Raw genomic sequence first — 12,801 nt, 5'->3', positions numbered from 1 at the left:
GCTACTAGGCCCTGTGCTCAGGAGTGACCCTTGCTGTATTGTTTGGGGGCTTTGAGCCAGGTTCAGCAAGTTAAGACTTAACAATGTTTTCTCAGGTCCTGCAGTATTTTTTAGTAGCAACCAGACCCTACAATGCTCCTGCAGCCTCTCACCTGCGCTCTGCTTCTTTGAACTACCTCTCCCGGACCCACCTGCACTTTTTTCTTGGATGGAAGGCATACCCGTCCGTGCTCAGGACTTCCACTATTACTCTGGAAGCGCTCAGAGGACCGACTACATGGGGTTTTAGGAATCAAATTCATTTTGTACATTTAAGGCAAGCGCCCTATAGCTATCTCTTCAAACCTGCCTTTTTTTTTTGTTTTTGTTTTTTGGGCCATACCCGGGGTCGGTGACGCTCAGGGGTTACTCCTAGGTAAGCGCTCAGAAATCGCTCTTGGTTCGGGAGACCAGATGGGATGCCGGGGATCAAATCCAGTTCCTTCCTGGATCAGCCACATGCAAGACAAACACCCTACTGCTATTGCTCTGGTCCAATCCTGTGCTTTATGGGCTTTGTGTAGGGGCCACACCTAGCAGTCCTTAGAATCACTCCTGGTTCTGTTCTCAGGGACCAATTCTGATGGTACTTGGGGAACATATAAGATGCCAGGGATCAAATTTGGATCTAGCCTTCCCTTCCTTGTGCATTATTTTAAAAATAACGGGTTTAGAATTGCTTTTTCGGGGGCCGGAGAGATAGCATGGAGGTAAGGCGTTTGCCTTTCATGCAGGAGGTCATCGGTTCAAATCCTGGTGCCCCATATGGTCCCCCGTGCCTGCCAGGAGCAATTTCTGAGCCTGGAGCCAGGAATGGCCCCTGAGTGCTGCCGGGTTTGACCCAAAAACCACAAAAAAAAAAAAAAAAAAAAAAAAAGAATTGCTTTTTCCAGAGAGATAGCACAGCAGTAGTTTGCCTTGCATGCGGCCGACCCAGGATGGACATGGGTTTGATTCCCAGCATCCCCTAGGGTTCCCAGTCTACCAGGAGTGAATTTTTTTTTGGGGGGGGGGACCATATGGGATGCCGGGGGATCGAACCGTGGTCCGTCCAAGGCTAGCGCAGGCAAGGCAGGCACCTTACCTCTAGCGCCACCGCCCGGCCCGCCAGGAGTGATTTCTGAGTGCAGAGCCAGGAATAACCTCTGAGCTCTACTGGGTGTGGTCCCAAAACCAACCAACAAAAAAATAACGGGTCCAAGTGACAGCACAGCAGATAGGGTGTTTACTTTGCACGCAGCTGACCTAGGTTCCATCCTTGTCACCCCTTATAAGAAGTACATACACGGGACCAGAGAGATGGCACGGAGGTAGGGGCATTTGCCTTGCATGCATGCATGGTGGTTGGAATCCTGGCATCCCAGATGGTCCCCCAAGCCTGCCAGGGGCAGTATCTGAGCAGAGCCAGGTGGAACCCCTGAGCGCTGCCGGGTGTGACCCAAAAAAATAAATACATATACTTATGAAAATCACCAGACTCTGAAGAACTGCAGCAAAAAGCACAGACCTGTGGCTAGAATGATAGTGCACTGGGGGAAGGAAAGTACTCTTGTCTTTCACATGGATGACCCATGTGGGATGTGAGGATTGATCCCCGCCAGGAGTAAGCCTGAGCATTGTATTTCTATAGTAGGACCCACCTCATAATCAGGTGACTAATGGGCATTTCACCTGCCCACATTTCCTGCCGTCTGTCAGTCAACGTTGCTGCTTGTAGACTGGCTTGAGAACTGGGAAAAAGTATGGGACAGCTGGCGCCCACTGACCATGGCTGGCATCTTCGAATGTGTGAGGACATGGAGGAGACTGCTTGTATTCCTACACTGTCATCACCATGGACGCCTGCCTGCAAAGGCTTGAGTGACATCCACCCCAGGCAAGTCACACTCTGAGGTGTGGGGGTCAAGGGATGCATAGGAGGATTTGTTCTCTTTGCTTTTATGGGTAGCTTGGGAAATTTAAGGTTTCCATGTGTATACATTTGGAAGAAGGAAGCTAACAAATGTTTCACTTAGAAAGTGAGTCAGTTTGGGCTATGACAAGATGTACCCCTGATTGTCCACTGAGTCCACTAGTAGTACAGAGCCAGGAGTCCTAAAGGCACCTCCAGGTATGGCTCAAAAAAGAATCTCAGGGCCAGAGTGATAGCACAGTGGGTAGAGCATTTGCCTTGCATGTGACTGATTGGGGTTCTTTCCCCAACATCCCCCATATGACCATTTTCCTGAGTGCAGAGCCAGGAGTAACCCCTCAACACAGTCAGGTGTGGCCCAAAAAACAAAACAAACAAAAAAATCCTCAGGCATGAAATTTAAATATAGTTTTAGTTTAGGTTGATTTTTTATAATTTTACTTCCTGTGTTAAGAGTATGAGTTCAGGGGCCGGCGAGGTGGCGCTTGAGGTAAGGTATCTGCCTTGCAAGCGCTAGCCCAGGAAAGATCGTGACCGTGGTTCGATCCCCCGGTGTCCCATATGGTCCCCCCAAGCCAGGGGCAATTTCTGAACCCTTAGCCAGGAGTAACCCCTGAGCATCAGATGGGTGTGGCCCGAAAAAAAAAAAGAGTATGAGTTCAGGGGCCTGGAGAGATAGCACAGCGGCGTTTGCCTTGCAAGCAGCCAATCCAGGACCAAAGGTGGTTGGTTCGAATCCCGGTGTCCCATATGGTCCCCCGTGCCTGCCAGGAGCTATTTCTGAGCAGACATCCAGGAGTAACCCCTGAGCAATGCTGGGTGTGGCCCAAAAACCAAAAAAAAAAAAAAAAATGTATGAGTTCAGCGCCTAGATCTGCCAGCACCACAATGACGAGGCCATCGCAGCAGGGGAAGAGGACTAGGGAGAGGCCAGGGAGGGGGCGCCTTGGCCCCAGCCCCAGCCTTGACCCCAGAACCATCCTTGGACCCAACACCAGCCGTGGCTCAAGAACCAGCCCCAGCCCCAGACTTGGACCCAGCCCCATACTTGCCGCAGCCTAGTACATGAGCCCGCCAGCCCACTGTACCAACGGGGGAAAACTAAAGCTTGAAGATTGTTTTTCTCTTCAAAGTTTCTTTTAATTTTAATTTAATTTTAATAAAAGTTTCCAATGGGGCCGGAGAGATAGCATGGAGGTAAGGCGTTTGCCTCTCATGCAGGAGGTCATCGGTTCGAATCCCGGCGTCCCATATATGGTCCTCCCGTGCCTGCCAGGAGCAATTTCTGAGCCTGGAGCCAGGAATAACCCCTGAGCACTGCCGGGTGTGACCCAAAAACCACAAAAAAAAAAAATAAATAAATAAAAGTTTCCAAAAAAGAAAGTATGAGTTCAGGCATGAAGTTTGATCTGACTGGGTCTGCTCTGCTATCTCTTCTCTGGAACTAGGAAACAGTCTTAGGATGTTCTGACTTTTTTATTCCCTCCACAGTGCTTAGCCTTGGTTTCAGACCTTGAGTCCCCCACCCCTCGCCTTACCCCTCTTTTTTTTTTTTTTTTTTTAGTTTTTTGGGCCACACCTAGCATTGCTCAGGGGTTACTCCTGGCTATCTGCTCAGAAATAGCTCCTGGCAGGCACGGGGGACCATACCAACCACCTTTGGTCCCGGATTGGCTGCTTGCAAGGCAAACACCACTGTGCTATCTCTCCGCCCCCCCCCCTCACTCTTGTTCTGCAGCCTTAGAGGCAGATCATCACAGAACTCCAGGTTAGAATCCAGGGGTGTCCACCCCTCACTCCCATTTGCATTCCATCTAACATTGCATTTCTTCTTCAGTAGAGGATCCAGCTGTACTTGCAGCTCAGCCCCACTATCCACAAAGACTGAAACAGGCACAGACAGGCCAGGAAGCAGCTTGGACATGCACCCACATTTTTTTTTTTTTGGTTTTTGGGCCACACCTGGTGACACTCAGGGGTTACTCCTGGCTATGCGCTCAGAAGTTGCTCCTGTCTTGGGGGACCATATGGGACGCCGGGGGATCGAACCGTGGTCTGTCCTAGGCTAGCACGGCAAGGCAGGCACCTTACCTCTAGTGCCACCACCCGGCCCTGCACCCACATCTTAGCACAGGACAATACCAAGGTTCTCCTGAGCCAGAGCAATAAATAGTACAGCAGTGGTGGAGAGCTGCAGCCCCCCAGGAACCCTATTCCCGACCTACGGAAGAGACTGGAGACCACAACGGTTATTCACGAGTCACGAAGAGGATTCCGGCCTGAAAGAAAAGAGGGGCTGGGAAATAAAGAGACTCAAGGCAAAAAGTTCCCATCAAGAGTCCGTTTATTATGGGAGGGGGTAGGCCTTTTATAGTCAGGCCAAACAAAGAGAAAGGGGCAAGGCATTCTTGGAATAACTGTAACTTTCCATAGGCACATCTTGTTTTTTCAAAATTAACAAGGTTGTACATCATGAGGCTGGCATTCATCAATCATGAGGCCCACATTGTGTTTGAGCAACAAAGTATAAGATCTAATCTCCAGTGCGAGCAGAAGGCTGTCCTGCAGGTCTACAAGGTGGGCCTTGCCTTCTTCCCTGAGCGTCTCGACTTCTGCCAGCACCACAAGGACGAGCAAGGGTACACAGATGAAGGAGGAGGACGAAAAACAGGTGGAGACAGTGACCTCGGTGGTGGCGACGGGTTCGCAGCTCTACCCCAGCCCCAGCCCGCTGAAGACTGAGAACAAAAAGGCCACGGCCCATGCTCGAGGCACCTACCCCCATGAGAAAGGAGGCACCAGCATACGGATTAAGGAGGAGGATGAAAAACAGGCGGAGGCGGTGACTCCCGTGTCCGAGGTGGCCACGGGGGTGTCGTCAGCAGTCCCATGGCCCCAAAGTCCGCAGCTCTACCCCAGCCCTCCCCCCACCCCGCCGGCTGAAGACTGAGAAGGATCAGGCCACAGCCTATGGCCAACGATCCTCCCCCCATGAGAAAGGACGTGACAGGCGCTACCAGCAGCAGGACCCGTGGCGGCGCCTGGTGGGACAATTCGTGGGACAATTCATGGGACAATTCGCGGTGGCAGAAATGAGAGTGGCGGCGGGGAGCGGTTAGAGACCGCTCCCGTTCGTCTTTAAGGCCCGAGGCCCCGCAAAGGGCCCAAGGCGGGAATCTCGGAAGGGGCCGAGGCCGAGGCTGAGGGCGTGGGAGAGGCCGAGGCCGAGGGAGAGGCTGAGGCCGAGGCCGTGGGAGAGGCTGAGGCCGAGGCCGAGGCCGTGGGAGAGGCCGAGGCCGAGGGAGAGGCTGAGGCCGAGGGCGTGGGAGAGGCCGAGGGCGTGGGAGAGGCCGGGGACGGGGCGCCTTGCCTCCAGCGCCCTTGGACCCCGCTCCTCCCTTGGATATCGAAGCCCCTTTGAATCCCGCTCCCCCCTTGAACCCCGAAGCCCCTTTGGAAATCGCTCCTCCCTTGAACCCCGCATCAGCCCCAAACTCCCCTGCAGAGAAGAGCATGAGCCCGTCAGCCCCCAGCAACAACGGGAATGAAGATGATGATGAAGCCAGTGCTGAAGAAAAAGAGCCAAGTAGGGGCCGGGTGGTGGCGCTGGAGGTAAGGTGCCTGCCTTGCCAGCGCTAGCCTAGGACGGACCGCGGTTCGATCCCCCGGCGTCCCATAGGGTCCCCCAAGAAGCCAGGAGCAACTTCTGAGCGCATAGCCAGGAGTAACCCCTGAGCCTCACAGGGTGTGGCCCAAAAACCAAAAAAAAAAAAAAAAGAGCCAAGTAGTGATGACAGTGACGATGCCTGATTAGACCACACACACACACACACACACACACACGAACACAACATGGAGGCCTCCTACTACCTACCCTTGGGATGGTGAAGGTGATGAGGCAAATGCCAGAGAAGAGAAACCAAGTAGGGATGACAGCGACAACTCTTGATTTAATAGACACTCTCTCACTCAGTCTCACTCACACACTCTCTTACTGTCACTCAGTCCTCCCAGTCCCTTTCAGTGCCAGTTCATAGCCTGTGTCCTTGTATTCGCAGCTACTAGCTGTCCTTCTGTTTTCAAAGGAAGCATCTTTTATTTTGGTGTTACTGAGGGTTTGTATTAAATCATGTGAAGTGCTATTAAATCATGAGAAATGACTTATACTGTCCTTATCGTGGGGTATCATTTCGATTTAAGTGAATGTCTTAGGTCATAGTGAGATGCAACTGACCCTGGCCCAGATTCCATTTTGGCTTTCCCTCAGTCACCCATGACCAGTCAGCATTGTGGACCTGCAAGCTAATTGTTAGTTTTGAAATTCTGCTTTCTTTCCTCTAAAATTTAGATTTGTGCTGTACTAGTTTCACAAATAAATCATTTGAAGCTCAAAAAAAAAAAAAAAAAAAGATCTAATCTCTGCTTAGGCCCACTAGCTTCTATCTTTATGGGAACATCTTGGTGTCTGGTCTGTGGTCGACTCCCCTAGTTCTGAGGTATGCAGTAACTCCCCTTTTCTTTAGGTCCAAGGGCAAAGGCCACATCTGCTAGCTGCTCAGGCTGGCAACTCCTGCTAATTGTCACGTAGGCACTTTTGCTCAGACTTTCAGAGACTCCATTTTGATTTTAGTAAAAAGGGCTTTTAGTTATGCCAAACAGTCTCCAACAGGGAGCTTGCCCTGAATGTGGCTAACCCGAGTTTGATCCCCGGCATTCCATATTGGTGTGGTTCTTGAGCCAGGAATAAACCCCTGAGCATCACCAAGTGTGGCCCCAAAACAAAATGAAAACAAGCAAAGGGGTCCTGCCTTGGGAGGAATGATTCAGCTTTGATTTTGGACACCGTCCTGCTGGTTGTGGGGAAGAGCCCCATGGGTGAGTTGGAAATGAGATGTTGGAAATGAGATGGTCATTGGTCAGTTCCAACTGCCATATCCACCACCCTCCTCCTTCCTCCTCCTCCGCCTCTCCTCTGTCCAAGTGAGGTGGTGAGGAGTCTGGAATGTAAAAGGTAGAGAAGTCATTCACCTGGGAGAGCAGTTTGCCTTAAGCTGTACAGCAGGATCCCCGGGACATGTGGAATCTAAACCAAACCCTGCACCTCTCAGACATGGTCTGCCAGTTGCTAAACCAGGATTTTCACAACTAAATGCCCAGGAATCCAGAGTAATAGACACTGGCTTTTGGAGCCCTAGACTCTGGGCTGGTGTCTCCCTTGTGCAAAGCGTGAAGATGTCTTCCTCCATTGCAATGTGGAATTTTGAAGATAGCAGGTTGCAGAGTAACAGAACACAAGGGCATCTTGGAGAAATTGGGAGCCCAGTGCACAAAACTAAACATCTGAAAAATCAGGCAACCTGGGATTAAAGACTCTGATCCCATCATCAGTCTGAAATACAGCAGCCAGAAAATCGATGGGCTAGAATAAGCAGGAGGAGGAGGAGGAGGAGCTGGTGTACCCTATGACCTGGCTGGACTGGGTGATGCCCTGGTTCAGACTCTAGCCCCCTCCACTGTTGTTCCATCACAATATTTTTCTGGATATTTTTCAGGACTGAGGATCTGTTTTCTGAAGCAGTAGCAAAGACCCTCATGGAAGATTTCAAGTGAATTCTTCAAAGATGGGGGCCCATAAACCACATAATACGGGTTGGCCCATACAAAATTTTGTGGTAAAATATACACCTATCTGACTGTCTTAGCTTTTTTTTTTTTTTTTTTTTTTTTGTTTTTTTGGGCCACACCCGGTGACGCTCAGGGGTTACTCCTGGCTATGCGCTCAGAAGTCGCTCCTGGCTTGGGGGACCATATGGGACGCCGGGGAATCGAACCGCGGTCCGTCCTAGGCTAGTGCAGGTAAGGCAGGCACCTTACCTTTAGCGCCACCGCCCGGCACAACACAAGGGCCCGGAGAGAGAGCACAGTGGCATTTGCCTTGCAAGCAGCCGATCCAGGACCAAAGGTGGTTGGTTCGAATCCCGGTGTCCCATATGGTCCCCCGCGCCTGCCAGGAGCTATTTCTGAGCAGACAGCCAGGAGTAGCCCCTGAGCACCACTGGGTGTGCCCCCCCCCAAAAAAAAAAAGAGCACAACACAAGAATTAAAAAACATTCTCATTATTGTGCATTCAAGCTCTCAAACTTTTTATCTTGCTGTAACTAGCTCTCTACTCAGTAACTAAACATTTCATTTCCTCCTAGCCTCTGGAAACCATTCTTTTTCTGCAAACTTAACTATTTTACCTATTTCATATAAATGGAATCATACGGTATTTGCATTTTCTGTGACTTGCTTTACTTTACTCCAGTCATGTGTTATAACACTGCAAGTCAGAATTTGCTTTCTCTTAAGGCTGAATGGTATTTCATTGCATGGATAGGCCATAAAATTTGTTGATCCATCCATCAGGTTTTTTTTTTTTATATATTTCTTATTTTTGCCATGTCAGGGATAACCACACATCATGCTGACAAGAGTACTTGGCAGTGGAACCACATTCTGGCCATTCATCTATCAAACACGTAGGTTTTGTCTACCTTTCGGCAGTTGTGAAATTAATGCCTCTTTGAACGTGTAATACAATTATCTCATCAATTCTTTAGGGAATATAGTCAGGAGTAAAAATGGAGTTCATCTGGCACTGGAGTGAGATAGCACAGCGGTAGGGTGTTTGCCTTGCATGCAGCCGACCCAAGACAGATCCAGGTTGGATTCTCGGCATCCCATATGGTCTCCCACGCCTGCCAGGAGCGATTTTGAGCACAGAGCCTGAAGTAAGTAACCCCTGAATGCTTCTGGGTGTGGCCCAAAAAACAACAACAAAAACAAAAATTCACTTCATTTGGTAAGTCTTTTTTTTTTTTTTTTTTTTTTTGGTTTTTTGGGCCACACCCGTTTGACGCTCAGGGGTTACTCCTGGCTATGTGCTCAGAAATCGCCCCTGGCTTGGGGGGACCATATGGGACGCCGGGGGATCGAACCGCGGTCCGTTCCTTGGCTAGCGCTTGTAAGGCAGACACCTTACCTCTAGCGCCACCTTCCCGGCCCCCATTTGGTAAGTCTTTAATTTTTAAGGGCTGCCATATTATTTCATGATAACCACTTCATTCTACATTCCCAGTCACACTGCACTGGGGTATTTTTCAAAACTTAACACTTCATCAATACTTTGTAGATCCCCAAAAGGTCCTCAAGCTAGCAAAGCCATAGGCAGGTTTCATTTGATACAAAACAGAAGAAATGTGTGAGGAGGGGGCTACGTCATAGTACCTGGATCTAACTGCTTGCTCTGCATGCTGCTGGCCAGGTTCAACTCCCAAGAGTCTACTGAGTCCCTGGAACACCATTAGGTGCAGAGCAAGGAATAAACCCTAAGCAGGTGTGGTAGTTTGCAAGCAAACAAGAGAAACGTGCAAGGAAAGTATATGGAGACAGCCAGATACAGTTTAAGATCTTTGCTTTGGGTCGTCCCCCCCCACCAGTCAGTTCCTCCAGTCAGAATTTCTCCCCTGCCCCCTCCCCCCCCCCCCCCCCCGAAAAGAAAAATCCTGGCCAAGTGAAAAAAAAAAGTATGGGTTCTGTAGTTTTGTTCTGTGCTTTTGGAACTTTACAGTTTCCTGATTTATTTCCAGGGATTCTGAACATTGAGGTTGCTGGCATTTTTTATCATTACACATTCAGTAGGGGTACTGGTAGATTCCTGCTAACAACCCACTGATAGGACAAAGAGACCCCTCGGCAATGCAAGTCACAAAGCGGGATTTATTAGGCCAGCATGCTGGGGGTCCAATCACTGACCAACAGGGTGTAGGTTAGGCCCTGAGCTTGGGGTCTGTAGAGTTTTTAATAGTCACTGACACCACGCACATTGTTCAGTTGGCCTCAGGAAACAGCAAAGGATACACATTTCGAATAACACAAGTAACATAATTCAAGTAGATCAAGCCTGCCCTAGACAAGGCATGTCCACCAGGCCCGGATGTGGGAGAGTGGACATAGAAAAGTGTTTATGGAGGCTCCATAGGCATCTAGCAGTATCAGTTTCTGTCCTTCCCAGAGTGCCTTTTCTCCCCTGGGAAGGTTGGTAAGCTCTATTTCCCCACATCAGCCTGACCTATGAAAATGTATTTGAGCAGTAAGGCATAGTTAAAGCATAGCCTAGGACCTAACCAGCCAGGCATATCGTTTATATCTGTGAATGTGAAGTTGGCAAGAGCCCACCTGTCCTTACATGACAACAGGGAGCACTTCCTATGTTACTCCCGTGTTGTGTTTTCAAAGTTGGTCCCCCCCCAAAAAAAATATATATTGTTTCCCAAAATATTCTACATTTCCAAGTATAAATTCTCCGGAGGGCCTCTATTGTCAGAGTCCCCATGTAGCCACTGCCAGACCCTCCTTAAACACCCCCACCCCGTTTTACCTCTTTAACCACTTGTGAGGGATGGTAAAGCGTCTTCAGAAGAAGGGGCACTCAGCCACCTTGAGCTTGGCTATCTGCTGTTAGGACCAGGTGACCAATGTCCCCTGGCAGCTGGCCACACTCATCTAGTGTCTGAGCACCTGTGTGTGAACCCTAGAGTCCCTTCTCCTCCCCGTTCTCCCTTACCACCCCACTGGGCCTAGATGGATGGCTTTGTGAGATGTCAATTTAGGTAGGCTAATCCATATACTTCCTGGAACTCTTTGCTTATGGGGTTTCCCTTTTCAGGGAGCCCATGGACATATTCTTTGCCAGAAAGAAATGTGATTAAGAAACTCCCTTTTGCGGGCCCGGAGAGATAGCACAGCGGCGGGCATTGGCCTTGCAAGCAGCTGATCCAGGACCAAAGGTGGTTGGTTCAAATCCCGGTGTCCCATATGGTCCCCAGTGCCTGCCAGGAGCTATTTCTAAGCAGACAGCCAGGAGTAACCCCTGAGCACCGCCGGGTGTGGCCCAAAAACCAAAAAAAAAAAAAAAAAAAAGAAATTCCCTTTTGGGTAACCCCTTTTTTCTCTCCCCAACCCTCCTGTTTATTTACCTCCCTGGGGTGAAGCAGGTGCCATGCCTGCCATCCTCTATGTTCCTTGCCTTTTCCTGACCCCACCTCCCCTGATGTGTGTCCTGATGAAGACACACCCACCTACACGGTCAGGCTAGGGCACCAAAACCCACCCTGATTGTGCCCCCCACTATCCTGGTGTCAGCATTGACACTCAGGTAGAGTCTGTAGAACCTCCCAGAAGATGGGAGAAAACTTTAGTGTCCAGACAGGCTCTGAGTCTCCAATGGGAAGCGCAGCCCCCCTCATCCCATCTACCCAGGCTCATGGGAGTTGCTGCTCCATCTTGAACTTTCCTATGTAGAGGTGGTTCGTGTCTGCTATACAGTATGTGGAGCCCAAATCCAGCCTGAATGGCAGAATGAAGGACAGGCTACGGAGGATAGCCGGGCAGGGGTCCGGGGACATGCATCATCTCATTCTCCCCTTTTCAAGTCAAAGACTAAGCTTACACCAAGTGGAACTGTCACAACAGCTACTATGTCATCTGAACACATCACCCACCATCAGGACCCCCCCCCCAAACAAAGCCTCGACACCCCTCCAACTGAGAGCTCGCCACTCCCTGCTGTGTCTGTGCTCAGTGCTTGCCAAGCCCTGCCCTCATCCTGACACCTGTGTAGAGACCAGGGAACAACTGAGTTTAGGGACCTGTAGGGAAGATTTGGAAGTGCTGAGGAAGCTCCCCAAGGCAGAGAACCCGAGTTGCAGAAGGAGAGATGGATATACTTAGGGATAAAAGGAAAAGGGGATGGAGGCAGGAAAACCCTCAAGACCCTGGCTGGATGCCATGTCAGCACTTATGTATGAGAACATGCTTTCTGGCACCCCTTAGAAATAGAAAACTGAAGTTGAGAATCATCTTGCCCAGATTAAAAAACCTTGTGGACCAAAACCCAGAGAAGCCTGACCTTAGTCTCAGCGGGTGTGCCCTCCCTCCCCAAAGCCCTTCCTTTATCAGGGGTGCAGCTAGAGGAGCCCCAACCTGCACGATGGCTACACTCCTTTGTTAGAGGAGGCAAAGTGCCCGGTCCCTTGATCTCGAGGCAGTGGTCATCTCTCCCAGGAAGCCTTCCTGTTGGTTCTGCAATGTCAGGTGCCTCCAACATTCACCCGGAATTTAACATTTCTCAAAGCAAAAACAGTTCAGATACCCAGAAAGCAAAAGGTGGGTTTGCTCATTCCTGTGCAGCAGCAGTGTGGGAGGTTGGGGGCAAAAAGGTTTTTGGAGTCAAGTACAGTGGGGTCCAAACCCTGAGCCAGCCACCTACAGGAGACATTGCTGAGGTGATAGGCTGGGCTGGTGCCAGCATGAGACATACACACATCAAGTGGCTGGTGGGTGAAAACATCGGTCTGGTTCACAGTGCTCATTTGGGATGCGGGAGGTCTGAGAGCGGCAATGCTCAGCTGAGCTCAAGGTACTGAGTGAGCAATTTGGGTAGAGGGGCAGAGCAAAACAATGACAAGTGGTTTCAGAGGAAGAGCAATTTAATGACAAGGTCTGCCACCTGAGCATGGGAGGGTCAAATGCATCAAAGAAGTGAGAGAGTAGGTTGCAAGTGGTCGGTACTCAATCTAACCCTAACTCAGGTAAAAGCACTTTCAGGGGGCAGCTGGACGTGAGCGACTTCAGTTGCTCCAGACATCCCATGCAGCATCAAACACCTGTATGTCCATTTCTTAACTCCAGTCTTATCTATCTCGGCTCCTTTTCCAGGTGCGTTTCTTCCCCTTAGGTTGACAGATGGTGACTGGCAACTGTGCCATGTCCTTACCCTTTAGTGATGTTGGGAGAGCACCCATTCT

The sequence above is a fragment of the Suncus etruscus genome, chromosome 20 (genome assembly GCF_024139225.1).
Source record: "Suncus etruscus isolate mSunEtr1 chromosome 20, mSunEtr1.pri.cur, whole genome shotgun sequence".
NCBI classification, from domain to species: Eukaryota; Metazoa; Chordata; class Mammalia; order Eulipotyphla; family Soricidae; genus Suncus; species Suncus etruscus.
This window is presented reverse-complemented; position numbering follows the sequence as displayed.